This window comes from Etheostoma spectabile, chromosome 16, assembly GCF_008692095.1.
Source record: "Etheostoma spectabile isolate EspeVRDwgs_2016 chromosome 16, UIUC_Espe_1.0, whole genome shotgun sequence".
Classification (NCBI taxonomy): Eukaryota; Metazoa; Chordata; class Actinopteri; order Perciformes; family Percidae; genus Etheostoma; species Etheostoma spectabile.
The window spans coordinates 16,194,110-16,201,093 of NC_045748.1; the positions used below are offsets into that span (position 1 = coordinate 16,194,110).

The window sequence follows — 6,984 nt, forward strand, 5'->3', positions numbered from 1 at the left end:
TGTGTGTGTGTGTGTGTGTGTCTGTTGGCGTGCTTTCTGGTGCCATCGGGGACTGACCCGAAGTGCCTGTGTGTAAGAGGATCCAGTAAGGCTGCGGTGACATGTACGCACACATGCGCATTTTCACACATACACACAGACGGGCAGATAGAATGACCTGGTGCGAGCCCTGGCGCACTGCCGACTGTCACACAGGCGCTTCCTCCCACTGCCGGTTAAATTTAGGCTCAGTTGTATTCTTATACCACCAGCCAGTCATCTCGCTCGACAGACCCTCGGCCAACCCTTCAGTCAGTCAATTAGTCATCCAGTGAATCGGCTGGAGGTATAACCTTCATCAGGGGCTCTGACAGAGATTAAATTTAGTCTTGGCACCTCGGCTCATTAAATCAAACTAGTTCTGCTGTCATATGGAAGGCCCCGAAGAAACGGCCCATTTTTTGGTGAAAACGCAGTGGGAGAAAAGGCCTGAATTTGTTTTTCATGAGCTATTTACAGGACGTTATGCCTAAGATACAATCCTAGAATTTTATAGGAAGCTAACTTCCAGCAATCAACAGCTCAAGTCAGAAACAGAGCGCCCTCAGTCTCCCTCCTTGCTCTCGGCATTCCTGCCTTGTTTGGGTTAGCGGGCAAAGGAAAGGGCTGCACAGGATATGACCTCATGTCTTTGAGGAAAAGGGGAGCGGACAGGGAGGCAGCCGAGGCCTCTTCTTGACGGAAAACAAACACTGGAGTGCACCAACCAGAAAGAAGGAGGGAGTAAAACAAAAAAAGAAAGAAAGTCATTTAAAGTAATTTAAAGTAATTTGTTTTTACAAAGATAGAAATATAAATGTAGAATATTACAGCCTGGTAGACATGACCACAGCAACTACAACAAGAGAAAGTGAACATCTACTGTTTCTGCTTAGATTGAATCTTGATTTTCCTTATGCTTGAACAGTAAAAGGAAGGAATGGAGTAGGGACAGAAGATGGCGGCTTTGGGTGGAGGGAGAGATGGCCGGCAGCTCTGCTCTGTTCTCTGTAATTTGGAGGCTGTGTGTTCAGCCAGCGACTTGAGCAGAGCAGAGCCGGGCCGCTCCGTGCCGGGGCCAGGATCTCTCATTACTCCCCACTTCCTCTCCTTGCGCAGCAGCCAAGCCGCCTCTTGGCAAGGGACTTAATTTTGGTTTTGGCTGTCCTCTGATCCCCACCCTGTGTCATTATGCTGCACAAATCGAAAAAACAGCACGCGGAGACAGTGGAGGATGGAGAGACTGGGGGGGAGAGAAGAGAGGAAAGTGTGCCTAGCTTGTTTGGGTTTGTGCTGAAGATTTTCTCAGATTGAGATGCTTCATGCTACTTCTTGTTCTCAGTGTGGCACCAAGACACCATTTACAGTTGAAAACATTAGCCTACCTTAGCATTAGCCAGTGGATTGAACGGTGGGCTATGCAGATTTGGCTCCGAGCCAGAGCTGGAGGGAAGCCCAGAACAAGATGAACACTGTTTTGGTTTGCAGTCACTCTGTGGAAGTGGATTTTGATATTACCTCAATGCATGTACATATGAAAGAGAGACTGAGTGTGAAGGAGAAAGAGGAAGGGAGGGAGAGAAACCCCTTTGGTAGGATAAAGACGGAAATGGAAATAAGTGGAAACGCATTCCTATAAATGTGTGTGTGTTTGTGTGTGTGTATGTGTGTTAGATTTCTAGTGTGACACACAGTGTTGCTGTCTCCACCCTCCCGCCTGCTCTTTCATGTAGTCAGTTTGTCTTTTGTTGTACTCAGACTGGAGGGGTGTCTTTATCTTCGTGACAGACTCAGCCCTGTCAGTAGCCACATCTCTATCACAGACCACAGTGCTGGCACACACACACACACACACACACACACACACACACACACACACACACACACACACACACACACACACACACACACACACACATTAACAGACATACAGACTTGTATAATTATTAATAACAGCAACAACACAACAAAAGATCAGACTGCACACACAACTGGCTCTGCTGGTTGTCTGCCTCTCTGTTTGCGGTGTTTGGATCATTTAGTTCCCACAGTGTTTCAGCACTACAACAATGTGGGTCATTGTTCGGCTTGTCTTTCAATCTGTCCGTAGCAAGTGATCCTCTGACTTGTGTGTTTGCAAAAGTGAGCTGACGACATCTTACAGCCCGCCTGGCACCTTGTATCCAACTGGCCTTGTGTTTATTTGTCCTGTCACCCTGGGAAAGCTGGGCTGCAGGGGATCATATCTTCAGTGAACCTTTAGTGAAAAAAGCATCATGCTGTATGATAATGTTGATCTAAATGGAAGCTGCTGCCCAATTAATCATGAAACGTTCCTGTATTTTATCTCAAACTTAGATAAACACTGTGCCCTAGCAGCATCAAAATATGTGGATCATGTAATTATAGCAGAAACATCCACTCAGAGAAAATTATACTGTAGGCTTTAGGAAAACATGTGCCATTTCTTCTCCTTATCTTCTCCCGGTTGTGGCCGGATGGTTCATGTTAGAAATGGCGTGTCTGCAACTCATTTTCTGCGAGAAGTCAGATCTGTAGATAGTGAAACTGTGCCACTCCCCTGTGTGGTTTTCCTGCCATCAGGGCTCATGTAGGTTTCCTGAAGTAGGGGGGAAAGGACTTCTTACGTAACCTGCCACCCTAAAGAGGCACTTCCTCTGTCAGCTACTACCGTCTATCTGTCTGTCTATTAATCTACCGGCTGGGGCTGAGTTATGTGCCATTTTATCTTCAGAGTTGTTGCAAAGGTGGCAAATTAGGTCCACCTAGTACCCTTTTTAGATCATTTTGGAGTTAGAAAGATGTGAGTTTAAGAGACCTGTTTCTCATCTCTGGCGTGAATTTCTATCCACACTTTTGGTGATTTAGTTGCATTGTAGGTAATGTAAGTGCCAGGTTTTGAGGAGTACTGTACTCTTTTTAGAACAAATTAATAAACAGCCCAATTTAGTACGCTTTTAGTGACATTTTGGTTACATGTAACCAATCACAGTCACAAAATAGTAGACTGAGTCATTTACCCTTTAACAGTAACAAAAAAAACAGACTGAAAAATTGATGGCTTAAACTTACAAAGCTGTGGTGTTGTACTGATGCAAGGACACTGACCTTTCGCCTTCTGAAGGTGTTGTCCGTCATTGAATAAGGACTTTATCTTGTATTAGCAAAATGAAAACAAAAATTTTGGTGAACAAGGAGAGAGTGAAATACACAGGCTTTTATTACAGGCAGAAATACACACACACACACACACACACACACAGTGCTGAACATATACGGCGTGGCAGAGAGAACAAAAGGAATGCCTCCAGCGTGACCCTTGACCTTTTGGAATAGACTTTCCCCAGCTCGAGAGAGGGTGTTGACTTAGAAAATAAGGCAACATGAAGAGCCTTCCTTCCCCCTAGAGCTGTTTCCTTCATGTCTTCCCCATTCCTCGCCGACGACAGGTTCATTACATGTCTGAGGCGAGCGACACACACACACGTACACACACGCACACAGGGTTCTTAGGAATCAATACAAGACTCATTCTCAGGAGCCTCCTCACTATTTACCCATGTTGATAGTGTTGAATGAAGGTTGAAAATTGTGTGTGTGCATGAGGGCATGTGACTGTGTTGACTTCTAAGTATAGTTGCAACCTGGTGTGTGTGTGTGTGTGTGTGTGTGTGTGTGTGTGTGTGTGTGTGTGTGTGTGCGCTTCTCTGTGTGTGGAGTCAGACAGAGGTAATGATTAACCTTTCCAGACTGGCCCTGAGAGAAGCACCCAGTCTGTCGTTGCCCCTCCCCCCCTCTCAGCCATCCCTCCTCCCTTCCACCAAGTCCAATTGTCTCGGCTAGCGTGGTGTCCACTTTTTAAGACCTTGAACCATTAAAATCCACAGGGAGCGAGCGGTGTGTGTCTATGTGCCGATTGCGCCCTCCCTGTGCTGTGGTTTAAATATTTTGGGTTGATTAATCACAGATATTTACAGTGCCCCCTTCCCCCTACCTCGCAGACCGTAAGCTGATCATCCATTAAATACCTTTTAAAACATGGGAGCATTATGCTGTTTTTCTTTGCTCAATGTTGCTAATGGCTAACATCCACATTAGCTCTCACTAGCTGCTTGTGGAAATTTCTTACATTTCAAAAAATCGCTTTGAACCACGCCTAGTATCATTTTATTATCCATGTAGCATGATGCAAATCAATCTTGATCTTTCAGCAATGGTCTATCAACATTTTTAGCTCTCATCTTGCGTCATAGTGGACCAGTAGGGAAAGTCTTTTTTTTGGATTGGGTTTATGTGTGGACCCCAAGGGACAAACCAGACTGGGACAGACTAGCAGCAGACATCTGACTGGAGCAGAGCAGAAAGGGCCGGGGTGACAGATGGCCTCAGGCTGCCAGCTAGCCCGCTTATCTCCAGAGGGGAGAAGCCTGAGACACACAGGCTGAAGGGATGCAGAGCAAACGAGCAGGTGGGGACGACAGACAGATAGACGGACTAATGCTTCGATAGGCAGACGTCCAGAAAGCAGAAAGACATGCAGACAAATGTACAGACAGCTCTGTAAGTGTTCTGAAGCTGAAGCTGACAGAAACTCAGCGCTCTGTGGCCGGGTTGGCTCAGTGGGTAGAGCAGGCACACACACACATACTAAGAGGTTGATACCTCAACAGAGAGGTCCAGGTTTCAAATCCAACCTGTGATGATTTCCTGCATGTTTCCCCCTCTCTTTCCCCTTTCTCACCTAGCTGTCCTATCAAATAAAGGCGGAAAACACCAAAACTAATCTTTAAAAAAAAAGAAAAAAGAAACACAGGTTTCCAAGGACAGACGGACTTGGTGCAGACACTCTGACGACACCGTCTGACACACACACGTACACACACACAGAGACACATATACAGTATGTTTGTGTATATTTGTACGTATGTGTATGTATATATATATATATATATATATATATATATATGTGTGTGTGTGTGTGTGTGTGTATATATATATATATATATATATATATATATGTGTGTGCGTGTGTGTGTCGCTGCACACACACTAATGTGAGTAGCCCCCTATTGACACACCTTGTTCCAAGTGAAAGTCTCATTTAACAGAACTTAACATTTTAACACATACTGTGTTTGTGTGTGTTTGCGTGCAAGGTGCCTGCCGGGCACGCTCCTCATGTTACGGTCTGAGAATATTTTGTGTGTGTGTGTGTGTTCGTGTGTGTTCAGCAGCATTACTCATAAAGTGTAAGCTCATCTGCTGTCAGGACAAGCTGTGAACATAGTCTTCACAAGGCTGCACCCCACAGATGGAGGAGTCTGCCTGTCTGGCTTTTCCTCTGCTGATATATTGACCAGAAAAAGAGTTTGGTTTTGTTTACCTGTAAGTATAGTTTGAGCTGGACAGAATACTGTGACTAATATTTTTGAATCATTTGTCTCGCTCTCAGTTTAGCTTTCAGTCGGGCTCTTACGTAAACTGTTGCTGTGCTACCTTTACACTTCTACTCCACTATACATTTCAAAGGAAAGTACTGTTGTGCTTTTTACTCGCGGTCGGTGAAAACAGTTATATAATGCCCTCTGTGGCTCTTGGAGAGGTTTTCCAAAGTCTGAGAAAATAACCCCCTGATGATGTCATAGAGATGTCATCATGGTTATCTCAGTTTGGACTTCAAATCTAAAACAGAAAGCTTGTGTTACTGCAGGGAAGAGTTTGAAAAATGTGTTTGATCCAGTGTTTTTGGAACTTCCCCCATACTAGGGACAGGATACCTCGACTGATTATCGTTTTTAGCCATTCTTTTTTCAATCTGTCTCTGGCAAGACAGGACTTGTAACGTATTAGTTCTACATTGTAGTATTGCAACGTTAACATAATAATACTTCTTACACCACTTCTTTCCTAGCTGACCCTTTCTGTTGCCCTTCATGTTTCCTTTCAGTTTTTTTCTGTCTCTTTTCAACCCTTTGATTGTATCCTTCCCTTGCTTTTCTCTCCTCTGTGGTTGCTGCCAGTCAGAGTTTCTGAGAGGAGAGGAGAGGCGACGAGGGAGGGGAAGCGGGGCAGTTAGTGTAGTCCTGAATAGCAGGGTGTTTTCAGGCTGCAATGACAAGCTCAGACAGGCAGCCGCTCTAATGACCTCTGACGCCAGGCCCTGTCTCTCTTAGCAATAACAAACACACACAGAGCCCCACAGGTGAGCTCCACCAGCAGGCCCTCTGTCAGCTGTTAAGAAAGTCCAATGCGTCCTTCTCTTCATCAACCGTGGCTGTTTCTGTATGTACGTACTGTACGTACAGTGTAAAACCCGAGAGCAGAGCTTGGCCAGGATCAGAGACTCTGTCATACATCAGACCCAAGAGACACTTTCTGTCTTGTATCTCAAAGATAAATGCCTTTCCCCTCCATTTAGTCTAAGGTAGATAGCTGGGTACTTAGTTTCCCCCAGCACCCCATGAGGACGGATTTACGATAAACTACCCGAGGCTCGGCTGTGACTAACTTCAAAGAACACAGCCCCTCTTGTTTTATGGAAGGCATGGTTTCAGTTTTTCTTCCCTTTCCCTCCCCTCTCTCTGTTTCTCTCTCTCTCTCTCTTCTCCCAGTGTTGTCTTTTTCTTCCCTTTTTTTTTTGTCTGTGTCTAATGAAGGCTAATGACAGGCCGCGGTGAGTCTGCTCAGGCCGGCAGAGATTCTGCCGCATTAACCCTGCAGTTTGTCTCAGACGAGACCTTCCAAATTACCGGTTACATTCACAGCCACCGCCAGATGAAACGAGAAAGGGGGGGTGGGGGAGTCTGGGAAGGACGGGGGTGACTAAAATGGCTCTGAGAGGGGTTGTGTTAATTTTTGTCCTCACAGACATTTCCCCTCTTCAAGCTTTCTTAACTCTTGAATGTGTCTTTCATTGCGGCAGGATTTGTGTGTGTGTGTGTGTGT

General features: G+C 45.4%; 1 protein-coding gene across 1 annotated transcript in view; it reads left to right on the forward strand.

Annotated features, from left to right (window-relative positions):
• smad7 (SMAD family member 7) overlaps positions 1-6,984 on the forward strand; it is a gene marked incomplete at its 5' end in the record, with an annotated part of 17,470 nt that overhangs the window by 8,488 nt on the left and 1,998 nt on the right.